Here is an 18,071-nt window from a genome sequence, read left to right on the forward strand (position 1 = left end):
GTAGACGGCGAGATAGCCAACAGGTGCACACAGCCGGGACGACAACCACCACCAGACGAGTTATGTTGGTGCTTACTGCCCCTCCCTCACTCCTACACACCTCCCTCATCACCACACCCTCCACACCTCCCTCATCACCACCAATCCAACGCCCTTTTATCCGTCCCTTATCACTACCACCCCTTCCCCCGCCTCGCTGAAGGGGAGCCATACAGGCAGCTCCCATCCCGGGTAAGCTGGGGTGTGCGACGGGTGGAAAGGCTGGCTGGGTGACACAGTGGCGCCAATAATTGTAGTGTTAGTGCAGCCACGAAAGGGGAAGACTGAGGTGTACACAGGGTGGGGAGTACAAGGGGTGGGGAGTACAAGGGGGTGGGGAGTAAGGGGGTGGGGAGTACAAGGGTTAAGTTGGGTTAGTTCAGGTTTTGGGTAGATTAGATTACGCAAGATAAAGTTAATCAAAGATAGGTTAAGTTACATGAAGACGTGATTATGATACCCACTCACGTGACGCCTCCAGACAAAAGTGAATAATAGCTGAACACTTCATAAGTCAATTCAACACCAAAGATAAGATTATTATCAATAATGATGAGAACATCTAATCCATCAAAAATGTATTAGTATTGTTAATGTTACTGTTATCGCCACGCGCAATTGTGTGCGCCGGTCACATGTTAAGTGAAGAAACTGTTTACAACTCAGAATAGCTTACTAAGCGAGATGGAGCTGGTAGCAGCTGTGTGACTGCCTGAGGGACAGTCTCGCCTTCTACTGTAAAGGTAACTTCTTGATTCTTGTCCACAACATTTCCCGCAGGATATTAGATTTGTTCTCGTTGGTCTAACCATAGACCCCAAAACGTGAGTGTGATCGTGAACTGTTGAATCCTCTGAGAATTCTAAATAACTTTAATAAGTGTAATTATGTACTGTATATTGGTCGTATTATTCAAACTGTCTCCTGATGTACCAGCAGTTGTTATATGTGAATTGTATTCAACATGTTTTGACCGAATTATACTCATCGCGTCAACGACAAGGGTCTTATTGTCCTGCACAAACCAAAATCGCTCCTATGAGCGATTACAGTTACCATTACTGAATCAGCTTCAAGGAAGGCGGAGCTTCCGACACAAGATATGCCAGTGTGACGTCACCCATGTAAACAGGTACAAGCCACTTCATGCCCAGCATGCTCAACTGACCACTGTCTTCTTTCAGTGGCGGATCCACCTCTCATTCCCGGAACACGTGTGTGTGGGATGGAGGAGGGGAGGGGAATTACTTAATGAAAGCAGAAAAATAGCAATAGAATTTTTTAATTTAATTGACAACCCTTCGAATACGAATTTTCATTAAAATGCAATTACAACACATTTAAAAATAGTGGGAACAGTACGTCAACTTACACGAAGATCGACAGTACTGAACCATACTGACGGCGACTAACATTAATGTAAATACTGTACTGCGCTGCTACGCGCTCGTAACTCATAAGCAAGGGATAAAACTCTCCTATTATACAACAAATTATCAACTTCAAAATAAAAATTGGCATCGATTTTTTGTGGCCATACCAAGGATTGTTTGTGAGAGACGAATCTTTGGTTATATAAAATGATACTCTCAAAGAAAATTTAAGCTCCTGAACGGAAACAAGTAATTATATAAAGGCCAACCATCACCTACCAAGAAACACATCTTGTAATTAACGGGCGGAGTTTATAACAGCAACATCCTGACAGCTGAAGCGTCTACAGCAAATACAACACAATTAAAAATGTCCGCGAGTCACAATCTCTTCAGTGGATCTCAAGAGCAGCGAAATGTGTGTATCAATCTTAAGTCATTTTAATACAGGCAAAAACAGCAAAGAATCCGTGATAAAAATGGCATGAAAATAAGACCAAGAACACAAGCAAATCACAATACGAAGTAGTACATATCATCAGGTCCTGTGGCAGCCAAGTCTACTACATAAGGGTCAAATACTCAACCTGGTCCTAATAGGGTTCAACCGAACCTAACCAACTTGATTCACGACGAGGATTGAGGTCCAACAAGAGAGCCCAAATCCTATTGGTTTGATTATGACTAGTTGGGGACTATTAAAACTAGGGCCCATTTGACCAGCCACAAACTCTCAATCCCAGACAACACGCACTTTGTTTTATTTATCTGGCGTTATCAGTAGACTCACACCCTTTCTTACTTATCTTTATCATACCAACCACAGTAAGTAACTGTCACTCCAAGCGTATACCCAATCACAACATCCAGCAAACAATAACTACAACCATGGACCTATCAAACGCCACGTCTTTACACCAAACAATAACTACAACCATGGGCCTATCAAACGCCACGTCTTTACACCAACTCATTATTTACCTAATCCATTTATACATAACATTATCACTACAATAAGCGAGAAAATTATTAGCAAAAGGCTGCCAGTGCTGTGGCCTGACGTCATGGCACAGTGGCGACTACCTTAGCTATTGTCGTCCGAGTTGATTTACTGTACAGTACTGTTCCTCTTCGGCTCTTACTACACGTTAAGTGACATTATGCTACATGTTGACAGAAAGATTCATACGATAAATGTCCCACGTAACTGAAGATGTAAGAATGCAGCCGATTTACTTTAACTAATACATAACAAAAATCGTGCCAAAATAACATTCAAGAAACTCGTTCACTGAGCAACAATTGGAAGACAATATTAAGAAAATCTACACAGCGGTACCTAATTATATTTAATCAGTCTGATGCTAAGTGACTAAGGCTAATTAAAGTAATCTTAATCTACTTCTAACGTAATATTTGTAAATATCAACCACAGCTCCGCTCAAATGTTTACGAGTTCTTAAAACCTAATCTTAAGCAGTATTATATAAAGACTGTTCAACGCCCTAAATCAATTTCCTACTGACATTCCTGACACGCTGTAACCATTTGAGCGGTGGTTGTTATAGCCACGACTAAGAGTATGGTAACGGAGGGGACCCGGACCCTGAAGGCTTTAAAGATTGACAGCAGTAAAACAGGCTAACACCCTTTGACCTTATATCCTTCTTATTCGCTGACCCGTGCAACCAGCTTACTCAAAGGTGAACTATGAATCTGCACAATCCCTACAAGACCAATCACCAACCTCCTTTGCGACCTTTGACACTCGTATCGTCGCTAACTGCTTACCAAATTTGGTAAAGGTTTACGAAACTTATCACCCGAAGGAAATGTGCGATTTGGTTTAAATTTTTTGTACATACTAATAGCATGATATTAAACACAAATGGAAACGACAACACATAGTACCTAATAGAACCTGACCTAACAGACCCATAGGTTGGGTATGTTAGGTAAAGTTTTATCAGGTTCTATGCATTACCGTGTTAATTTATGTGTTAAACAACTTACCTTAATATTGAGGTTAATATACACCAGGAATAATTCGTGAAAGCGTTCACCATCATTCAGGAAACGTCTGTTGAAGAGGGATTCAGCGAGGTAAACAGCCAAAATGGCGCCGGGAGGAGAATTGTGAAGCAAGATTACAGTAAACGGGGGACCGGTGGTAGAGGCGGTACCGTTCTTGCCTCGCAAGCGAGATGTCACGGGTTCGATCCCCGGGCCGGTGGAAGTTGTTTGGACATACTTCCTAGCCCCCATTAGTCCCTGTTCACCTAGCAGTACTGTAAAGTAGGTACCTGTTGTAAGTCGAAAGTTGCGAATTCGTATTCAGGGAGTTGTTGGAGCTTCCAATAACTTGATGACATAAACCATTAACTCTTCAGGCTTCTACGCCCTTAACTCATGAGACATAAAGGCAAGCATGAACTTAGCATGCTTCCCTGTTGGGCGCTGTAAACGCTTCTGCGCTTCACCTTACACAAGGATGTAGGGGAGTGCCCAATAAAAAAAAAAGTAAATAAATAAAAAATGCTTTAAATTATACTAGAAAGTTGTTTATTTTAATATACTTAAAATCATCAAAACAATAAGTATAGCAAATGTAAAGAAAATCAACAAACAACTTCTAACGATAACAGTTTCGTAAACATTTACCCTAATATTCAGTAATAAGTAGCCCTACTAATCACCAACCTCCCACAGCACTCTTGTTGTAAGTACTTATCCTCAGTAAAGGGTCGTTTATCTTCCTACTGCCTCTTCAGTAGTGAGATAGTCCCATTTAATTAGCGGATAAGGGAGTGGTTCCGTGAGCACGTCCCCAAACGGCTCCCGATGCACTTATCAGTTCTTGACACTTGCCGAGTTGAGAAATACATGGTGACGGATGACTGATAGCACTAATGTTACACAATCACACGACTGGAAGCAGGATAATATCTTACATTACTTACTTGAACTCACTGTAAGTATAGAATTACTACTGAGCTACTAAGCACTTCATAACACAGTATACTGTAGACAGTTGTCAAGAAGCCAACACGTAGGTATCCGCAGCAGCTGCGAGGAGTCGCTCTACTGTTTTACAAAGTTCAGTTTACCCACGAAGCTCCCGCGCACACAGTTGCAGCAACTGAGTTGCCAATTCAATTATCCTTATTAACAAAACGATAATAACTAGCATGCCTATAAATCTATAATTGTCAGTTCCATGATAATGATATCTTAAATTCTATAAATACCTCCTTGTAGGTGGTAAAGCCAGGAGACAAAAAGTCAAGACCAGAGTGAATAAATAATAAAGGTGTGTTGGCACTCACAGTAGTCGCCTCCCCCCACCCCCCACCAGACCACCTCTGATAGCGATAACACAAGGCGGCCACTACCACCCATGTATTTATGCATCTACTTCATTAAACGTTAAAAAATATTGTAAAATAATGTAATATATAAGTGAAAATCTCGTATTGGCTTTAAAAATTAAAGAAGATATGTCGCATTTTTTTCTCGCCACATGAAAAAATATTCCAGTGCTTTATCAAACACCTCGGAAACGCCGGCCCTTCGTTTATTTATTTATTTCCCGAAAAATTCGAAGAGTTGGCCAGGCAACTATAAAGAAGCGTTTTTAGCCTTATATTTTTTATATATAACCGCATAATTATATTTAACAATGTTTTTAAAATGTCGTAAGCTACAATTTTACATAAATTATTTTCTGGTCAAATTAGAACATTAGAAAATAATTTAAGTAAAATTTTAGCTTACGACATTTTGCAGAATATTGTCTTTGTAAGTGGTTCAAATGTATTCCGGTACAGTAATTTTTTTTTTTTGGGTGTGTGTGTGTGTGTGTAAAGACGTCCATAGTTCTATGGGTCTAAATATCAGCACCATGCCAACTTTGAGCCTCTAAACTTAAACATACACAACAATTTAGGTGTGTTAGGTGATTATACATCACCTCAACACATGAATATATGTGTATCTTCCAAGTTCAGCTCCTAACATTGATTCTTGGCCCACAGACCCGCCATGAAAGTCTTCTTTACACAAAAACTTCAAACAGTCTTCAAGTACAGTAACAAGCGATTGTTAACCCCTCACTACAGGGACGCCACTTTTAATATTTTATTTGGCTTACGCCAGGCGATTTTGTTTTGCAAAAAGGGAGACCCTTTACACAAGTGGTTAGTAGACTATCTCACATAGCCCCCCCATCCATCTATGGTGACGCCACTTTTAATATAAATAAATGATCATTGTTAAAAATATACAACGGCCAGGGGCTAACTTATTTTTTAGGTCATGCGAGCCAACACACACTATCCTATTTTAACTAAAATTACCAAATGGGGTCGCAAGATGCATCATAAGGGGTCGCATAGAGATCATGGGGTCCCAGGTGTCAAGGACTGAAGAACGTGGCCCAGCTGCTGTCTCGTTAAGTCGGGACTATAAATTATGGTCAAAGGAATAATGCAATTACTCTCCTTGTGTCAAGTCAGGTCAGTCCATGGAAGGCGAACACTGACGACACGGTACGCAACAGAAGTTTCACACCCCTACCCTTGAACTGTTCTCAGCCCCACACTCCTACCTTGAACTGTTCTCAGCCCCACACTCCTACCTTGAACTGTTCTCAGCTACACACTCCTACATTTGAACTCTTCTCAGCTCAATGCACTCTGTACTTCCCATGGATGCAGACAAAAAATGACAGCAAATATCAATGATAGACTTCCCGAGCTGCTTACCGATTCTTTGGATTTTGTTCAGTTTCTGTTCAAGACAGATGTAAAACAATGTGGCTCTTTTCTCCTCGAAATAGCGGAATCACAGGCTGACAACGAGGCAAGGGTGAATTTTGCTATCTGTGATGACATATCAATGTTTTGGGTTATTTATCAAACTGACATTCAGCAATTAAAAATAGAGCTATCAAAGTTCTGATACAATTTGAAAGCTCCTATGTTTGTGAGGCAGCTTTCTCGTCACTGGTGTTTATAAAAAAATATTACCGTAACCGCATATCAAACTTAAACTTAGAAAATTGAGTGCTATGTTGTTTAATCCCATAATTATACCCCCAGTTAACAGAAAAAAAATGATAAAGCACACACGTTACATATGAAATGTGACTGATGTAACTTGTATTGAAAATTAATGATATGATGATGCACACATGTCACATACGAAATACGCGTAAAGTATGACAACGTTATAACTAAGAAAACTGTAGGTTACTGTATGTTGCTTAACCATGTAATTATATTCCGGGTATAGAGCATTAAATGATCATATAAGCGTGTTACATTAAAGAGGACAGTTGTAGCCTGTTTCTGCCAGTGTTTACTTTTAGACTTCATAATTATCTAATGCATAGGCGACAGTACTGGAGGAACTCGCACTGGAAAATGTTTGGGAACCCCTGGTTTAGAGTTTCTATTCGTGGAATTATTTGTCATTGGCAATCTCGCCACTTAGTAAAGGTGTTGTTGTACTTGTAACGTATTACTTCATTTAAACAATTAAGATCTTTAAGTGTGTACTGTAAGTTAGATCACAATACGGTATTAGTTGTTCATGACAGATTTCATCATCCACGACTTTAGAGACGATTGAAGTGAGAACGATGGTAGAACTACTGTAGAAGAGCATGGTTCGGAATTTAAGTCAGGGAAACTTGTGTTTATGCAAAGTAAGAAAAGAGCGTGATGACTGGTATGGATGCCCCATAACATTAGTAACGGATGTGATTTAGGGTGGTAGTTGCAGCGTAGCCCAAGGATAATTATTGTTAGTTACAGTTAAGTAACTTACATTATTACATATAATCATCGTGAGACTAAAATGGAGAGAAGAATTTTGAAAGCAAGAAGTTTTGCGGTCCACTTAGCTGCTAGAATATAGTGTTGAGTGAGAACTGACGGCCTCCTATACTTTCTTATAATGTAGGGTTATCAGCCAAGCGTACTGCAGAGCCATAACCTCTTAAAGAACACCCGGCTCTTTATAGTCATAGAACCTACTGTACTAGGGAACTGGATAGAAAAGTACAAGTAACACTGGGAGGAGGTTAAGGTGATTAGGGAGAGACTAAAGTGGAATATACAAGATTTGAAGGAAAGTGTGGTGGCTGTACAGTGTGAAACCTAAGTAAACCATCACTATGAGTAAGGCAGGTACAAAATTAGTCCCTCTCCCTCTGTAGCATTACCATGGACACCTGAAGCTAAGTAACTACTAACTCCCTACTACTACCATATCGCAATTTTTAGTCACCGACTTCATTCCAAAACAAGGCTTCTGTTGTACATTTCTTATAATTTAACCAGTCTATGTGATTTGTTTTCATAAATATACCTCACAACAAAAGCCTCGCCCTAGAACGAAACGTATGGCTTTGGGGTGTGTGCCTTTGTTTTATTTTACAGGTGGTTAAAAGAGCAGAAGTAAGGCGTTTATGGCAGATATATCCCATGCAATCATATTTTTTTGTCAGTTTCACCTTTTCTTTTACACAGCAATTATTAATTTTTAGTGTAATTCGTCACATGCTAAGAGTCGGAGGATCAATAAGAGGATTCTTACGTGGTCTTACCCGAGGACGTTTAACCTAACTTGTTTCATAACTAAATTTAACCAGTAAAAAGGTCTACCTAACAAAACCAAGTTAAAACGGTTCCCTACCATAACCCCCCCCCCCTATATCAGACTACATTGTTCCTAAACTAACTAAAATACAATGTTGTACCTATCCTTATTTCAGTATATATCCCATATGTTAGTGCATAACAATATTTTGGATGAAAGACTTCCTTAATGGACTCCTGTAAACACAGAAGGAAAGCCGGAAGAGACATTGGAGAGCCCATCACAACTATCTACTGAACATTCTCAAGAGGAAAAAATGTCTTTCTAATCTTTGAGGGTAAAGTATGGGTTGAGGGGCGCTACCTTCATTACTGGTTTAAATTAACTCTTTATTTTTAGTTTACACATCTGGGATCCCTGATGCTTACAATGACTTTTTCCACCATGCTATTACCTGCGGGTTTTAGGGAAACAAATTATAAAATAAAATATATAAGACATTAGCAGGCTATTCCGTCTCACTGTCCAGAAAGGCATTTCATCAATCGCGGGTCCATTGAAAGTCAGGAAGGCAACTGACAAGGCTGGAATGCAATAGAGGGAGCTAGTGGGCATGTGCGAGACCCACTCCACTGTATGCATACAAGTGGCGTACGGTGGGTAACTTGCTTCCTTGACCAGAAATTCTGTCTTAACAAATAAAAATAACATATCACAACCAAACCTGTTAGGTAGTAGGCAGCTACCACGCAGGGAAGTATTACCGCCTGGGAAGATATTGGAAGCATAATGTATTGTCTAATGGTAGACTCTGCTGCCATATGGCATCACGAAAATTGTGACCAAGTTCCAGGTTGCTGATCTGATTTTCTGCCTCATTTACACACAATTGCAGGGTTTCAATTGTTTCTCTTACTATTGACAACACAGCATACATATATTGTTTCTCACTTTTGATCTTTGTTTTCATTTTTGTATTTGTTATTATAAATTTTATTTACTATGAATTATTATTATTACATTTTCGCCCCCCCAGGCCCCGATGTGGGTCAGTGACCTGTGCCCGGGTGGACTAATCCCCGTAAAAAAAACCCTGACCCAATCTAACCCTAGCCAAATCTAACCCTAATCTTAGTCTAATCTAACCCTAACCCTGGTTTAATCTAACCCCAACCCTGGTTTAATCTAACCCTAACCCTGGTTTAATCTTACCACAACCTGCTTTAACCCTAGCCTAAACTAACCCTAACAGTCCTAATCTAACCTCAACCTGCCTTAACCCTGGCCTAATCTAACTCTAACCTTAGCCTTATCTAACCCTGGCAAACTTAATCTGAATTCCTTTACGAAAAAATTTGTCAGTATTTTATCGAAACCTAACTTAACGTAGCTAACATTAAAACATAAACATCAAACTAATTTAAGTCATGTAAGGTTAGGTTAGGTTATGAGGTTGTTTTGGGTGCTTCAAATGCCAAGGTTACTTTCATTATATCTATTTTTACCATTCGTTGTTTTGTTTTGTTTTAAAAGAGGTTTAATGTGGTTAAGTTGAACTAAGATTAGTGTTGTTCAAATTAGTTAGGTTACAAAAAATTCATTTTATCTTTGTTTTCCTACTACAGTACAGAATAACTTGGTTTGAAAAAGCATTCCTGAACAAGGCAGATGAACTCTAGACCCATCTTGCCCTGCTGCCTCCAGTACTCGCTACATGGCCGCACACCAACCATTACCTGAAAAGACGATAATATCAAATAAATTTAATTTTCAAATTTGTAGTAAACATATTACAGTATACAGATAAGTCCATTTTACTTAGCGTCTGAGGTAAGAAATTTCAACAAAGTATATAAATGCTTTCTTTCCTCATGAAATCGACGAAAAGCACACGAGCAACATGTTTTCCGTAATATAAATTTTACGATTTTTTGTTTCCTGAACACAATTTTACGGGCGCTTCCAACGACCTTCGACGCAGCCTTACAGCAGACTCCCTCCACTGGACGGTTCCTTTCACAGAAATATTTAGAAGATAACTATGTAGTTTAGATTAAGCTAAGATGAAACAGACTGATAGAACAGCCAGAGCACAACATAATTCCTGAAGGATGATTTTCAAAACAAAATTTTGGCGCCAATTCATACTCAGAGGAAAGATTTACCAGGTACAGTACTGCTAGACAAATGATTTGACGTAAAAAAATATAACCATTCTAACCAAACCTAACCTAATATTTTCTGAAACGTTAGCTTGTATCACCTATAAAATAATCGTCTATGAAAGGAACCATTCATACAATCAGGAGGTACCAGCTGCTGCTACAGTACAGTATAATATATCGTTTATAAATTAAACCACCAACGTAACCAAACCTACAAGACTGTAGTGGACGACGACATTAATATCTCGATACCCCTACAAGACCTAAACTAATATACTGTACTATAGTCATTTTTAATATAAGAAAAAATATTTCTATGAAAGAAAGGTACCGTAAATTGGAGAGGGAGTCGTGGCCGCATCGAAGGTCGAAGGAAGCGCCCATACAAAATTGTTCGGGAAACAAAATATCGTAAAATCCATATTACGCAAAAACTGTTAGGATGTACTTTTTTGTCGATTTCATGAGATAACGAAGCATTTATGTACTCTGATATATATATATATATATATATATATATATATATATATATATATATATATATATATATATATATATATATAAGAGAGAGCGAGAGAGAGACTATCTTGATCAACATCAGAAACATTGGTATACTGTCCGTTAAAGCGACTGATAGAACGATCATTACCAATATTAAATATTGAAACAATAAATACGCTAAAAATGGATTCGTTAAAATGAATCTTTTGTACCATGTAGAATGGTTTATTTTTTACAAATAAAATTAAATTACGTCTAAAATATGATGGATCAAACTTATTGTACAGATATTAAGATTTATAAAAGGTGACTTAAAAATTTATAATTTCTGGAAACAAAATAAAGAAGCATCAGCCACTATTCACATACAACCATCAACAAACAAACATCGGCCAGTGATTATTAATTCCAGTGAACAAAGAAGTCTCGGTCACATACTCGGAGCCAAGTCATATATACAGGAAACCTCGGACAAGGTTTACATATTCGCAACTCTCTTTGACAACAATATAGTGGGCGGATGATTCGCTTAGCTCTCATTCAATAAAATACAAAACGAAAGAAGATAAGATTGTAAGCTCTGTCGGATCATCTACACCCGAGTATTGGCAGAAGCAATACTGCAGTTATAATACAGACAACAGGTACAGTATGCGATAATGAAGAAAGACTGATTAACTGATTACTCACAGAATTAAAAGAAAACATGTTATGTTCCCAAGAAAATTAATTATTTAATAAGACAGTTTTTAATAATCACGAAGGTGTATAGTGCACCAAATAATTATTTTTATGAAACACAACTTGCTGGCTTCACTGCCTTCACATCAGTCAGTGACTCGAGTGTCTCGCTGGCTGACGTCTGTGCGGATGATTTATTACCCTGATACATGTAATGAATTATTTAGGAAGTTTAAAATTATCAATAATTAGTTTAAAGAAATTAATAGCAAATTCTAATTTGCACTGAATGAGAAAAGTACGCTTGGCGCCAGCTCAACATTTTTCTCTGCGTCTCTGGTTATCGAATAAGCCAATCAGACGCCGCCGTTCCGCCAATCAATACCTGTTGTATCTATACAACAGGAAACTAGTTTAGCTGTGGCTGATGTTATTCCCCCTCTCTCGTTCTCTCAGGTTATTGTGCATTGTTTACCTATATTATATTTAACGAGTGGCTAAATTATTTGTCGGATACTGAGAGTACGAGAAAATGCTCAGCGTTAAAAAGGGCTTATTGTCTTAGTCTAATCCAACCACGATTACTTTATATGACTAATTAATATTGCTGGGGTGTCATTTACTTAAGAGATACATGCATATTGCAATATGACTCGTCAACAGGTAATTCAGATTGTTAAATAAAAATCCGATGTTAGTATTTTGTAATCTATTATTTTTTTGTCTCAGTGACCGAGAGGAATAAGTAATTAGATGATTAGACAGATCACCTGAAAATTCACACCCAGCTTATTTCACCTGAAGATGTTCAACTACCCCCCATGTAACGTTAAGGTGGTTAATCTTCAGGTAAAACAAGCTGGGGTGAGTGTAAATTATATATTTTTGTTGTTGATTAGGGCCTAGTTAATGGGCCCAAGACCGAATAGACCCCAATCTTAGAGGGGTCTGCTCCTAATAACCTCTAATCTTCACGGGCACCTAATCAAAATGTAACCCAATCTTATGTTTAGGTGAGGTTAGCTTGGGGCGTGTGTGGATTGGGAGTCGGGCCCGTTTCATCCCACGACTCTCCCCACAAACCTTCTCTTAATTACCTGTGCAAACCAGAACAAATTTATTCATGATTGGGACATGTTTCTTGAGTTTATTCATCATAGGGTTATGTCTGTTGAGATTATTCATCACAGGGCTATGTCTGTTGAGATTATTCATCACAGGGCTATGTCTGTTGAGATTATTCATCACAGGGCTATGTCTGTTGAGATTATTCATCATAGGGCTATGTCTGTTGAGATTATTCATCACAGGGCTATGTCTGTTGAGATTATTCATCATAGGGTTATGTCTGTTGAGATTATTCATCACAGGGCTATGTCTGTTGAGATTATTCATCACAGGGCTATGTCTGTTGAGATTATTCATCATAGGGTTATGTCTGTTGAGATTATTCATCACAGGGCTATGTCTGTTGAGATTATTCATCTGTTGAGATTATTCATCACAGGGCTATGTCTGTTGAGATTATTCATCACAGGGTTATGTCTGTTGAGATTATTCATTATAGGGTTATGTCTGTTGAGATTATTCATCACAGGGCTATGTCTGTTGAGATTATTCATCATAGGGCTATGTCTGTTGAGATTATTCATCACAGGGCTATGTCTGTTGAGATTATTCATTATAGGGTTATGTCTGTTGAGATTATTCATCACTGTTGAGTCTATTCATCATTGGTTTATGTCTAATGTTTGGGGTCTTGGCTTCAAACTTTTAAACCTCCCGATGGAAAGAATTACTGTATATATATTTTATCTTTTTTTTTATTGATGGAGATCTGTCAAGGGTCGAAGTCATGGTTACGCCAAAGGGCAATTCTTGAGTGTGAAAGGTCAGAGTGCGACTGAAGAGGATTAAAAACACACACACATATATATACTCCCACATGGAAAGGAACACACACACAGAAAATAGATTGCGTAAACAGGAGCATCAACACGCACGCAGGAGGACATCACACATATCCTGCCAAATACATAAAAACATACACCTACCTTCCATACCTGTACCAACACACAGAAAACAGACGACGCACACACTCGTACACCAACAGACACACTTCAATATATGCAGGAATATACATACACACAGACATATACTGTACGTTCCTGTCCCGGGAAAATAAATTATGCACACAGACACACAAGAAGATAAGAGTGAAGGAAACTGCAGCGTGCACATTGGCCAGTACTAAACAGCCCTGTCTACACCAGTATCACTCATATATTTGTCCAACCTATTTACTTGAAACTTCCCAACTGTTTCAAGTTTAAGATATTTGGTAACTTGTTCCACTCATCCGTAACACTATTTCCAAACCGATACTATTTACTTATTTCCGACCTAAATCAAAATTAGTTTAATTCAAAACCGTTACCACGTGTTCGCTCCTGATTTGATAGTTTAAGTACCTCAGTTATATGACTTTATTTAAGCTCGCCTTCCATTTATACACTTTGATCATAATATCGTCCCTCGCTCCACGTCTCTCAAATGAATGAAAATTCAAATTCTTAATCGGTAATGTTACGGAAAGTTCCTAATGCCTGGGATTAACTTCGTCATCCTCTTCTGAATGCTTTCTAGGATATCAATATCCTAGTGAGGTCTCACAGGGAATATTTAAATATAAGATAACATCGCTTCTGTTTCTATCGCTTCTAGAGATGAACGTTAGTTCAGTACTTTGCTCACCTTATTTCGTACGTTAACTCATTGTTCTGTAGGTTCTCGGTCCCGCCTCTACTTTTCATCATCCCTAAATATTTTTCACAATCGGATTTCTCATTGCCTAAGCGGTTCAGCTGATAAGTTTGTTTATTTATTTTCATTCCCTTGCCTCAGAAATATAGATTTTTCCACGATAACTTTCATCTGCCATTTTTCAGTCCACACTAACAAAATTTTGAGGTCCTGTAGTTTTTCGGAGTCCTCGTTAGAGTGAATTGTACCGTACGTCCTATTTTTGTGTCATCAGCAAATTCACTTACCGTATGTTGTTGTCATCGCCTGCATCAATGTCGTTAATATATATAATATATAATCAATAGTAACGGACCGAGTACTAAACCTTGGAGTATGCCACTTGTGACGTCACCCAGTCATTTATGCTGACTGTTTCCTGTTAGTTAACCATGTGTGATTCCTTTTGGTTAACTATGCTTGTTTCCTGTTCGTTAACTATACCTATTTTCTGTTGGTTGACCATGTCACACACAAATACAATCAGAAAATCGATCACCACACAGACAGATACACACACACACACACATACAAAATATATATATATATATATATATATATATATATATATATATATATATATATATATATATATATATACACACACGCGTGTGTGTGAAATAGATTGCGTACACACACCTTTTCCCCCAAGGGAGATGCACATGAGGGAGCGACACGCACGGTGACGCCCGCCACTGACACTGTGCCAGGACCATGACAGTTGCCTTTGTTCATTAAAGGGGATAAAACTATTGATTTATGCATGTTACACGTGTACTCGTATATGCTCTTTAGGTCACATGTTCTAAGCTCTGTGTCAAGGGAAGAGTGTACGTGTGTAAGGAGGGAGTTCAGCTGGAGACGAAGTGTGAGAGAAGACAAAGTATTGTAAGATTTACACAGGCGCTGCTCACTCGTCCCAGACAACCTTGGTTCGGATGAGTGAAAATAAAAATGATCACTCTGACTGCAGACGAGTAGAATCTTACATTAAACCACTGACCGATTTTTTAAAGTTAATTGAAATAAGATAAGCAAATGAAGGAAATAACTGGCAGTTGGCAACAATTCCGGTGCACGTCCCAACGAGTCAAGACAGTGATAACATTAGGTGATGGTTCCATAGGGGGCGCTCTGCCAGGTACAGCCAATCTGTATACTTTGGGGAATAAATGCAATAAACCCGGTGATGAAAGGGACGAGAAAAAACAAAGAATAACGAACGTAAGTAAATTAAAACATTTCTCGAGATAAAATAACACTTGTTTTCGACGTTGGCTTATCGTACGTGCTATACTTCTCTTCCTGTATGTGTGGGGAGTTGTCATCCATTAGCTGCGACGACAGTAACTGAACAGAACAGTTGCTACCACAAATAAAGCCGCTGTGAGGTATTAACGATATAAATAATTGGATTACTTGAAGATCATCTACCCCCGCTTATTTCAATTTTAGATCAACAACCACACTAACACGAAGCTAACCTAACCTACTGTAATCATTAAGTGAAATAAGCTGGGGTGCTTAATTTTCATGTGACCGTAAATTTCAACTACATTATGATGTTCGGACTAGAGTAAACTGACTTCGGGATAGTACTTGCTCAGTTTACTAGCGTAAAGGAATGATGTACAGTTCTCGTGTGACTGGATGTAGCAAGTTGGAGCAAGTGGTGCAGCAAGCAGAGTCGGTGCACTCACAGTGGTGTGGGTTGATGGATATGGTATCACTGTATTGATCGTTATACTATTGGTAAACGAGGGAAAGGGAGGATGCTGGGTGATGGATGTACAAAGGAGGGAGGAAGCGAGGGAAAACCTTGGTGATGAAAAGGTTATAAAGTCAGTGTGAATTTGACCAGAAGGGCTACTGAGGGATGTTGATGCACCTCGTCTTACCAATAACAGGAAAACTTTGCTGCAAGTGTTCCTCTTCCTGTTATCATTCTTATGTTAACTTTTTCCTCTTCTTTTTCTTTTGTTACAAAATTTTCGTAAGATGAAGCACAAGAGGAGGAAATATTAGTACAAGGAGAGATAACAACCCAGACTGTTTAAAACTTATATAGCAAAGTCAGTGATGTATTGATGGTGAGAGATTACAAGTTTTGTTTAGTTGAGGACGCGCGCTCTGCCGACACTGCCACATGTTACCTCTCTCTCTCTCTCAATAAAGGAGATATAATCTACTATCCTTCTCTTTAAGTAAGGGAAAGAAACTTGTGCTTGCTTGCTTGCTCTCTCTCTCCAAGTAAGAGAGAGGGATAGGGGGTCTAACAGTGTTGTGGAAAAGGTGAGTTGGGTGAAATTTGGTCGTGGTTTGAGAAAACTGGTTCGTGGTTGAACTTTTAAAAGATTAAATGTTACGGGGTTAGAGTTCCCCCTCCTGTGTGTGTGTGTCCTTGAGGGAGTACTTGAATGGCTGATTATGAGTGAACACACACAAAGAAATATCTTTAAAGACATACCCATAGACATATGACACACAGACACCACAGCGGCATCGAAGCTACAAGACGAGTCACTGTAAACATTACCTGACTTGTGGTTACTGCAACATGTACTGTTGTTCACGCGCGTTTCTTCTCCGTTTGGCAGAGAAAGTTTTTGTTAAAGGACTCACTCCCCAGTGTAACCATAGTTATGTATATGTGTTCTATAATGTATCATCTCTGCTCGTGTATATATTCACCCTTTGGCTGCTGTTTCAAGATTTTTTTTAATTATTATCATTTGTATTAATATTATTATTACATACAAGGTATACATACAGAAATTTGAACACAAACACACTTACACACACACACACACACAAACACACGTGACTCAGTGAACGTGAGTCACAGGACAGACACACGACTCCACCCTTCACACCCCCCTCCTGGTCCTCACCCCCTACCCCCCACCTTCCACGCCACTCACGGAAGCATGACAACAATGTTCTTTTGTCAGGTAGCAAGGGGGGGAGGGGGGGGGGTAATATTGTCCCACCCTCATTCTCACTAACATCACCACTGGAACTATGTCTCATTAACACCATTACCAACATTCAAGCAATCACCACTATTACTACACCATTCAGACTGCTACCACTACAACTACTACTAACCACAACTAATACTACCACCAACCACTACTACCACAACTACCACCATCTAAACCACTACCATCATCTAAACCACTACTACCATCATCTAAACCACCACTAACACCATTTGTAATATCCTCAGACAGCATCACCACCCACACACTCACCCCTCCACCCACACACCACCCCCTCCACCCAAACACACACCTTCCACCCACACACCACCCTCCACCCACACACCACCCTCCACACACACACTCACCCCTCCACCCAAACACACACCCCACACACACTCACCCCTCCACACACACACTCACCCCTCCACACTCACCCCTCCACCCAAACACACACCTGTCCACCCACACACACCTCCACACACACTCACCCCACCACCCACCCACACTCCACCCCTCCACCCACACACCCCCCACCCACACACTCACCTCCACACACACCTCACCTCCACCCAAACACACACCTGTCCACCCACACCACCCTCCACCCACACTCACCCTCCACACACACACACCTCCACCCACACACTCACCCTCCACACACACACTCACCCCTCCACCCAAACACACACCTGTCCACCCAAACACACTCACCCTCCACACACACACACTCTCCCTCCATCCACACACTCACCCCCACACCCTACAAGTTAAGCATGAGTCACCTCCGGAAACTACAGTTACGGGGAAACTCTCTGACATCATTATGCTACTCCCCTTCCCTCTTTACCCACTATCCCTTCTACCCTCCCCTCCCATCCCCCTCTCACCTATCCCCCAAACTCACTCATCCCCTTCCTCCCGTT

The 18,071-nt window shown here is 39.6% G+C and overlaps 1 protein-coding gene across 6 annotated transcripts in view; it reads right to left on the reverse strand.

The window, feature by feature from the left end:
• LOC121874261 (CYFIP-related Rac1 interactor B-like) overlaps positions 1 to 18,071 on the reverse strand; it is a 119,963-nt gene that overhangs the window by 77,416 nt on the left and 24,476 nt on the right. The window contains exon 1 of one of the 6 annotated variants that reach the window (XM_042378363.1): positions 4,383 to 4,487. The exons of 3 other annotated variants lie outside the window; for them this stretch is intronic. The gene's annotated coding sequence lies outside the window, so the exon portion shown is untranslated. Of the gene's footprint in view, positions 1 to 4,112; positions 4,244 to 4,372; positions 4,488 to 18,071 lie in introns of those variants that run through there. 2 more of the 6 variants (XM_042378364.1, XM_042378362.1) reach the window with 2 other exon arrangements.

The sequence above is a fragment of the Homarus americanus genome, unplaced genomic scaffold (assembly GCF_018991925.1).
Source record: "Homarus americanus isolate GMGI-L3 unplaced genomic scaffold, GMGI_Hamer_2.0 scaffold49667, whole genome shotgun sequence".
NCBI classification, from domain to species: Eukaryota; Metazoa; Arthropoda; class Malacostraca; order Decapoda; family Nephropidae; genus Homarus; species Homarus americanus.